The following is a 9,644-nucleotide window of genomic DNA, read 5'->3' as shown; positions in this document are numbered from 1 at the left end:
GGTGGCGGCCGTGGGGCTGTCCCGGCCCCGCTCCTCCCCTCCCCCGGGGCCTTCCCGGCCTCACCTCTGCGCTCCCGCCTCTCCTTTCTCCCCCCCCCCAAAATACGCGCTGTGTCGCAGCGCTCGCCCCGCCGCTCCCCGTTAACACCGAAGTGGCGCGGTAAGGGAGTGTGATAAAAGTTGAGGGGCTTTTAGGGCGTCTGGACGCTTAACGGCAGGACGGAGCTCTCCCGAAACTCGTCCGGTTTGGCTGAGTTGTCCTCGCGTCGCCTCGGGGGGTGACTTGGCAGCCCGAAGTCCCTGGTGGTTTTCAGCTGGGCGGGACAGGAGCCGTACGGGCGGGGATGGATGCGCTGCGCTGGACGTGGCTTATCTGGAGTATGTCTATGAACAGACATATAAGTTAGTAAAATATTTAGCTCACGCTAATTAATGTATTGCTGCATTTGCAGTTTGGGAATGGACATAGTCATATTCGCGCGAGCGGGTAGTCTTTACTCCCCTGTACTGTCAGGCTGCTGAACGCATGCTCCTTATTTGTCTTGGTAAGCATCGGTCTGAAGTTTTGGTGATATCGGGGAGACACCGTAGCTGAGTTATTCCTCAGTGTTACCCGCCAGGCCTCAGCCGTCCAGCCCAAAACGTTTTCAAGGTTAGATGGGTTCCCAACACCGAGTACCTCACTGCCTTAATAACAACCCCAGACACTGGCCACTGGTCTGCAGAAAAGAAGGTGCCGAATTTATCAGCCAGAAGAAAGCAGAGAGCCCAGGCTCGGCAACACATTCATTTTGTATCTCCAGGCGAACAGAAATTGGTAGCAATGAAATGAGGAAGATTTGTCTTCCAAAGTCTTTCTTCTTACGACTGTACAGCTCATGAGTTTACTGGGCACTACAGATAACAATAATAATAAACAATGTGTACTTTAGCCTAAGCTAACTTTGATATTGACCCATACTTTACTATTTCCCCCAAGGAAAGAAAAGATACCTCGAAGAAACAAAACAAGCTGCCTGTAAATTATTATTACCATAATTTTAACTGCATTTAGCATTTTTTCCTCAACCTTTGATCTGTGCAGTACGTGTGTAACAGGGACTGGGACTTACTGTTCTGCATCCCAGGAGACAGGGCCACGCAGATTGTGCAATGTATTTTTGCACTTCGAAGAAGCCCCGAAGATGAAGATACCTTAGTTCTGATCACGCAATAGATTTCCTGGATGATTCGGTGTAAATTAGATAATTCATCCTTGATCTGCCTAATCCAAACCAACGCGTAAAGTCATTAATGGGTCTTACTTGTAAAGAGATAATAATAAAGTGTCCAAAGTGTTGTGGTGACCGAAGTTGTGAATCTGTTGAGAATTGTGGATCACGGCTGACAAACACTACTAAACCACCGATATGGATACCCATCAGTGTCTCGCTGTCAGGCAGTGCTGGGCTGGTTTGGGTGGAAAGGTACGGTCTGTGGTTGTGTCTGTCTGTTCACGTTATACTGATAAACCTGTGCTATGAACATAACGTTTGTGGTTAGAGGAGCACCGCTCGTTCCTTTTGCCTTCTGCCTCGCTGCCCTTGACTGAACAGGCGGCTTCTCTGCCCCGTCCCGCGCGTTCCCTCTGTGTGCTGTGTTTTCAATGCCCAGTGGTGAAAAACCACCCAAACACTGGAAGCCCAGAATCCAGATGTAGCCCAGCTGCTTTTCATACAGGTCTTCCACAAACAGGGTGAAAGACCTACCGGCCCACGTAACCCAGTGCCCGCTCGAGAGTCAGCACAGATGAAAATTGTCATTTCTCACTGCTGGGTACCTCGCAGCGGTGCGGGGCCTGGGGATCCCAAAGCACTGAATCGCCTTGCCTGATGCGAGGAAACGCTGAGCGGAAGAAAGACCTTTCTTTTGTAGGCTGCACTGCGGGGATTAGTCATTTCACAGAGGTTACCCAAGACCGCTATCAGGTAGCAATAACTTTGATCGCTAAAAGCTGCAGTCAAGCTGATAAGCAGGAGCAGAGAGCTGCTATATCCTATTTCAAATCTCCGTGTGTAAGCCCAAGGTCCTGATTTTTATAATCTTACTCTGAAAGCACCTACGAATTATTTCTCAGAAAGAAACACATTTCAGTTTAACCTGATGGCATTTCCTTTTTTCTCTTTCTTCCTCTTTTTCTTTTTTTTTTCCCTCTGTTTTAGACAGAAGTAGCATCATTATCTTCTTTGAACTGCGGAGTGCCAGCAGAAGGGTAATAGAATAACGAGACTGCACACTACCTCAGGGAAGCAGGAGAATTTTTTTCCTGGTGCGTCTCAAACATGCCTCTCTCCAGAGCCGTCCTCCCTCAGCTGCTGATCAAAGCCTGAGTTTTCCGAGCTAGTTATTTAGACTGTAGGCTTCTCAGTGCAAGGGCTATAATTTTTGTATCTGGGTCTTTAGGCACAAGTCCATCAGGGGGAAAAAAAACCCTACTCTAATCTTTAATATTCTGTACATGTGTGTGCTTTAGGTATCTCTAATTTTGTACTCCAATGAAGGCAGAATTAGAAAATAATGACTACCACAATTTTAAAGACAAACAACAAAGTCTCCACCCAATCGTATCTCTAAAACCTACATTCATCTACAAATACCTTGGTTGCTGCAGACCATTAACATGTGAATTGTGTGGCACAGTTTACCTTTCTGTATAATGCAGAATAAATAAAGAAAAGAAAGGAAAAGTTCACGAACCCCTTAGATAACTTTAAGAAAGGAAAGATAAGGGAAATACAGAAAAAGAAACTGTGAAGAAATGTACTGAGAAGATGTGGAGCCCTTGAACTTTGACCGAAGTAAATAAATACTTTATTCCTTAGTGCAAGAAAACAATGCCATCGCGAGGCTCTAAGATCATCTTACCTTGCCTCCTTGTCTTCTCTTTGTTCTTAGCATTTCTATTTTTAGAACACACTCATAATTGATAGGATTAAGATATAACTAGGAATTTCATGTATCTCATTACCTTGAGATTGACAGCTATAACAAAACGTGTGCCCATTCATCAGTGTTTTGTCATGATTTCAGAAAACCATTCCATATTCAGAAAGACATGAGATACCAAACGGATGGCTTTGTAAGTAGAATATCTTTATTGTCCCCTTCTGCATGCCCCATCGTGCTGTCACTCTCAGGTAACAGACTGGGCAGGCTGTTACTTAGCAGACAGTTATCTTTTCTTGCAGGACTTGCATCGAAATTCAAATAACAGCTCCTTGGTGCGTCGGTGCTGACGTACTGCACTAACCAGTTAGTACAAGTCCCCTACTATTTTCGTTATCTCTTATCCAAGGAGAAAAATATATAAAAAGACGTATTAAATAAACATTCTCTCCCTGTATTTTCCTCTTGTGGGGGAAATAACCAAGGGTCTTTTTTTAAAAGCTTGGGGCATTTTCATCTACAACTCCTTTGGCTGTACCTTTGAAAGTCCTTAGTACACCGGGCAGACAGAGTGGGCTTGTGCCTTTTCCTTTCTTTTGCTGTAATCTAAATGTTTTAGAGTTTTCTTTGTTGTTCAACTAATTATCTGATACCAGAATACTTAAAATCAGTCCATGCATAATTTTTAAAGGTGAGAGAGCATTTTCTACCCTCAACTCCTTCAGTTTGGGATCTGATTTTAACGTTAGATTGCATTTTTATTCTAAGCTCAGCTGCCTTTGTGTGAAAGCTCCTTCCGAACTCCTCCAAGAATTAGAGCCTCTTTGTAGCAGGCACTGTAACGTATCTTAATAAACTCAGTATCTTAATAAACTCCAGCCTGATTTGCCACACAGAGTTAACCGTGCGTCAGGGGGCAGCAGGCAGAGAAAGCCAGAGGGACGGGCTGGGGCAGAGGGCAGCAGCCAGTCATCACCAATACAGGAGGCCTCAGTGCAAGATGCCCTCCAAGCGAAATGCCGGTCGCCTGCACCACCACAGGTCCACCTGATTGTCTCTGCATCACCATTCTGTGTCCTCTTTCTCTTTAACCTCCGCAGAAAGCAGTGTATTCCCCTTAGCGTACTTCCATTTCTACAAGTTGGGATCTGTATCTTCAGTAGATTCTCTCCACTCTATTTTTATCTCATTAGATTCGATACATCTATTGATTAGATTAGATTCAAGGGAATATTGTGTGGATAAAATACACTGGAACTTTGTATCTTAAGTTTCAGCAATTTTTTACAGCTTCATTATAAAACCCCACAAAATTGCACTGTATTAATAGAAATGCTGACATCCCTTTAGCTACAGTGACATTAATTGAAGCTACCATAATTTATCATCATTCTGAAGACTATAACCTCTAAAAGTACATTAAATAAGACTGCATTAATGAACAATTATAGTAATCAATTTACCCTCCCAACATAACTCTCTTAAGTGCAGCAGAGGATTGGAAAAAAAGAAAACCATCAACAACAAAAATGCCAGTGCAAGACAGGAACCTTTGGCCAACCATGAGGCAATCCTCTGCAAAGGCAGATGTGAGTTGTTCGTCAAAGTCACTCCTAACACTAGTTGTTTTCTGTTTATTTCTTTAGCCTTTCTGTTTATTTCTTTCACTCTGGGCTATTTTTTTTTTTTTGTTTTCAGTGCCATTCCATTCTCATTTGAACAGCCTATGCTATATATTGGCATAGGTTTGTTTAGGGGCTAGACACATAAATACCTAGTGCCTGTAAAATTATAGAATAAGTACAGTTTTTTGGCACATTTATTGGTTGGGGGGTAGAATAGGAAGCAAGGTTCCTGTGTTAACACAACACAGAATCTTGGGTAACTTGCCTAATTTTATTAACTTGGTTCGCTCTTTGCAGAAGGGAAAAAATAACATCTTTCATCATATGGGTGTTATTTATTGAATGAAATAGTATGATAATTGGACAAAGACAATTTGGAAACACTTTAAAAATGAAAGCACTCACCACTCTGGAAAAACAATTATTGGTGGAAAGTACAGAAAGAGTCTTCCTTTGTAAGTTTTTATTTTAGGGGTAGGCAGTGGGAGAAGACGCAGTTTATTCTTACCAAAGTTAAGAAGTAATTCCTTACTACATGTAAATCCTCCTAATATGGAATGAATACAAACCAACTTAAACACAAATGAGGAATGAAAAAAATCAATTTTTCCTAAATGTTCATTATTTTTTACATTTGTTTGCCTCACTTCAATCAAATGATTAGGTACAGTCACCGTTTCTTTGCCATTTCCTCTTAAATGATCAACATGGATGCTTTGTACTTGACCCCGATGAAGTTCCCTGATTAGAAGCAGAACTTAAGATTTTACATACGGGATAGCACAAGTGTTAATAAAATCTCTCTCTGCTGGAAAACACCATCCATTAACATCTTAACTGGGATAATGGCACCCCCTGGGACACCAAAAGCACCAGCAAAAACCTGTGCCACGTATGGCATGTCCCATGTTCCCACCAATTAAACACTTTCCATCCAATTAAACTCCAACTTGTCAGCCCGTGGCTTTTGCCCCCCTGAACCACATGAGGACACAGGTGGGTACCAAGACTGAGGCAAGAGCCAGGCTTGGAATGCTCCGGCATTGCTCCCTCCAGCTGTAAGACAGCTGCAGTCCAGAAGCTGCGTAGCAGCGCTCTCACCACCCTGAGCAAGCCCTCACACGTTCGGCTTCCCAACCACAGATGAGCAGGCTATGGCCAGGAGAAGGCTTGACCGGGTTTTGCCATACCTGCCACTGCGAGCATGCCCTCGGACCCTCTGAGAAGCCCCACTCTTAACTAACTTCATATGGGCTTACAAGGTTACCATTAGCCTTCTATTTCCAAAACATGTAGAGTTTGTTAATGCGCTGAAAGCCTAAATAACTTTTAATTACTACCACTGAGTGCTTTTTTTTTCCTTGAAATGACAAGGATTTTGGCTTTTAACTAAAAGAAATAAAGTCACTGTGGTAACACTAGATCTGAACATTACAAACGTGTATATAACTTTTTAATTCTGAGCAAATGAATAGCCCTTTTTAGTCAACAGAATAAATTATGTAACTAAAGTTTTATACCCACCAAAGATGTTAGTTAACGAGTTTGTTTTGCAGTCTCTCGGTTTTCTGTGGCTACACCCGTAGAACAGAAGGAGCAGCTCTGCAAGATGTGGCATCTGACAAAGCCCATTTGTGGATCCCTGTGCTGCCCAGGTAATCTCACTCTGCGCCACTGCACATTTTGACACTCATTTTACAAAAATTTGGCCTGAACAAGGTCAGTTATCACAAGGTACAGTCAAAGCTATTTCAGCTAATGGTTTAAATCCTCCTGACTGAAGCTTCTCATCCCCCTCCTGAGTTCCTCCTGGCGTGGGCACCAGTGGGGCTGCCCCCAGTGAGGCGTGGGACAGAGATCAGCCGCTTGCCCGGCCGCCCCACTCCCGGTGCTGCCGGCTGGCTGGCGATGTGCTGGCTGTTCTTCTTGCGAAATTTCCCCTGCGTGAGCAGAAAATCTTGGCTGCCCCATTAGGGCAGCCTTCTGTCTGCTTTGTGCAACCGGGGCCAAGACTGAGGGCTGAACACAGCGAGCGCCACGGGTTTCCCAGAGGGATGAGTACTCTGATTTATGTCACTGGGAGTGTTTGAAAGGAGCGCGGGGATAAGATTTCCAGAAGTGATGGAGTGCCGCGACTCCCAGCACGCCGGGCAGCGCTGATCCGGAGTGAGCTTCACGCCTCAGGCAGGCAGGACTGAACACGGTGCCCTTGCTCTTCCCACCCCTGGCACGCTGGGGCCACGGCTGCCACCCGAGTGCCATGGCAATTACGTGCCCGGTTCAGGGAAAAGGGCTTGGCTCAAAGTACACAGTTCCTCGAGGAACGAGAAATTTTCGAAGAGCCATTTGCTAGTTCCTTAAATTATTTTGCAGCTAGTTAAATAACTGCTGTGCTAGAAGCTCTGCAGGCAGTAATTATTGCTCCATTTTCTTCTATTAGGCAGTCCTGAACTGAGCCACGAAAATTGCTTTGAAATCACAGCAGACAAAGAGGAAACTTTTGGACATTATTTATTTTGGGATGTTCCAAACCAAAGCTATCTTCCAAACCAAAAGAGAAGTCCAGCCCTGCCAAGTCCTTAATCACTGAAATGAAGAAAGAGACCACAAAACTGAATGAAAAGATGATTGAAACCATTTTCCTGCTCTGAAAAAGCCTTTTTTGGAGTTACTGTCAGAAGAAAATGAGGGAGCAAGAAAACCCCTTAATACATCACTGATGTATCTAACTGGAGGTGACTCGCAGAGGCCAAGCATTTGAAAAGGGAGCAATGCTGGAGTTTGTCCTTGCTGGGAAAGAACTTGTACATGGACTTTGCACTTCAGAAAATAAAGCCTTACTAACATTTCCGGAGAAATTTCCAACCGTGAGAGAGCAAAGATCTTCTTAAGAGTATCCACTATACTGTGCCATTATAATATAATTATAACATAATATCTGAGCACTTATGCTTCAAGCACTTACGGACTCATCTTAAAAACATTTACCAGGTACAGGATGATGGTATTATTTATAGCAGAGAAGTACCAAAGGGCTCGCTCAGTCGGGATCGGGTGCCTTTGAGCTCAACAGTATGTAAACACAGAGCAACAAAGCCCCTCACCCAAAGAGCTTGTGTCTGGCCCGGGACAGAAGATATGTTTTAAAACTCTATGAATATGATCTGGCAAATGCTGTAACTACTGTTAAAAGGACCAATGTATGTTTAAAACACAAATGTATCTGAGCTCTGGCAAGTTCAGAGTTTAAATCTAGTCTGGAATATGACGCAGTGAACGTGAAAAGAAGCCAACTAAACCAAATTGTACGATTGGGAAAGCTAGCTGGGAATGAAACTTAATTTTAGCAAATCCTGTGAAACATTCGTTACGAAATATGAAATCATCTGTCCTTGCCCTGAACTAGCAATCACCAGCTGGCAACATTTTGTCATCATCAGACCAGAAACGGTCCTGACAAGGGATACGAAGACAGGGAGTGCAGTAGAAAACTGGTTTCAGTGAGCACACGACATGCTAGGGATGCAAATGCTCACAGGAAAGTTTTGCTGAAGTTACTGAATACAAGAGCGCAGTTCTCAGCAAAGACCCCTGCAGGCTCACCCTCCACCCCCCTCCCTTCATCACTGTGTTTGTTTAAAGCGTTTCTGTGTATTAAACTCCGTGAGACTTGTTCCTTGAACGCTCTGGGTGGGATTCAACGAGCACGTAGACATCCCATTTGAGCCAGGGACCCCACAATCCCAGGCACCCCTATGTCCTCTGTGTGTTTCTGCCCTCCCGATGTAGCCGACCCTGCCTCTCAGCCCACCCTCAGCCAAGATGGTGGCACTGGCCAGGAGCGGTGCTTTTACTCCTGTTTAATCCATCAAGTTCATTTTCTTAAACAATCTCTAAATTCTTTCTTTTGTACCTTGAAATGTGTCCTTCCTGTCATATGTGTGGTACTGAAGGCCACATGGTACTATTTAGTAGTATTTCTTTCCTCGGGAACTGGGAGAGTTTACTTTTCCACAGAAAGATCTTTGGTATTCTTAGTGTGGAACATGGTGCCTGGCTGCTCCTGGAGGTCCCACTCCAAAAAAGAGAGTAAAGCCAAACCTTGCATGTCTCCCAGATCCCCTCCCAAGGGGTCTTCTTTGCCAAAAAGGATCAGCGAAGTCTTAATTACGCATTCTTAATGCAAACGCAGAGAAAATTACTAAAACAGTAGGTCCTGAGATGTACGTGACGAGATGTCCACGGCCCACCATGCTGACAAATATTGAGGCAGATGTTCTGCAAGTGAGACTACCTCCAACTGTGTCTGTGGCAATGTCTGCAGGGAGCAGGAACAGCTTTGCGATGACCAGCTGATACAGCCAGAAACCTGGGCGAGCTCTGGGCACATAAGCATCTCGTCATGTCCTAACATTTCACTGTTTCCTTGTGCTCCGCTACCTACTTCCACTTGCTATTTCTTGTCAGGTAAAAGCTTTGGGCCGTCTCAGTGCTCTGTTCCAGCAGTGCCCAATACCTCAACTGCCAAAGAATGTGACTCCTCCGTCCTACGCTTACACCAAGAGTCATGAATAAAACTACTGAGGATGAGCATGTCTGTTGCAACTGCAGGTCAGCTTGGCTTTTTGTCCTATCTCTTCTTTGTACCTCCTTGGCCATAAATTGTAACTACAGCAGGTCAAAAATACAAACCAAACATTTAAAGATCACGGTTCTTAACTTAGATGGCATTAAAATATTCTGCATGCCTTGAACAATAGATGATTCGTTTGTGAAAACTGATGATTTATTTATGAAGAGGCAAAGGGCAAAGCTGCACCCGGATCTCAGAGAGAGTGAAACAAGCAGCGGGCTATGAAACCCTCCGCTGACACCCGCAGAAGATAAAGTACGCGGCAGAGGGAGAAATACAACAGGCAGAACATCCTGAGCCTTAGATCAAAGCGGGTGAGGGTTTCTTCGGACTCCTCCATTTCTGCCAGAAATAAACCACATGAATAGCTCTTTTTAAAATAGCTGTTGGCCTCATTTGTAACATTATCAAATGCCACAAATCTTCCAAAGGGCCTTCCTCTCTTTCCCCGCTCCACATGT

The sequence above is a fragment of the Charadrius vociferus genome, unplaced genomic scaffold, assembly GCF_000708025.1.
Source record: "Charadrius vociferus isolate BGI_N301 unplaced genomic scaffold, ASM70802v2 scaffold142, whole genome shotgun sequence".
Classification (NCBI taxonomy): domain Eukaryota; kingdom Metazoa; phylum Chordata; class Aves; order Charadriiformes; family Charadriidae; genus Charadrius; species Charadrius vociferus.
Note: the sequence above shows the minus strand (reverse complement) of the source record.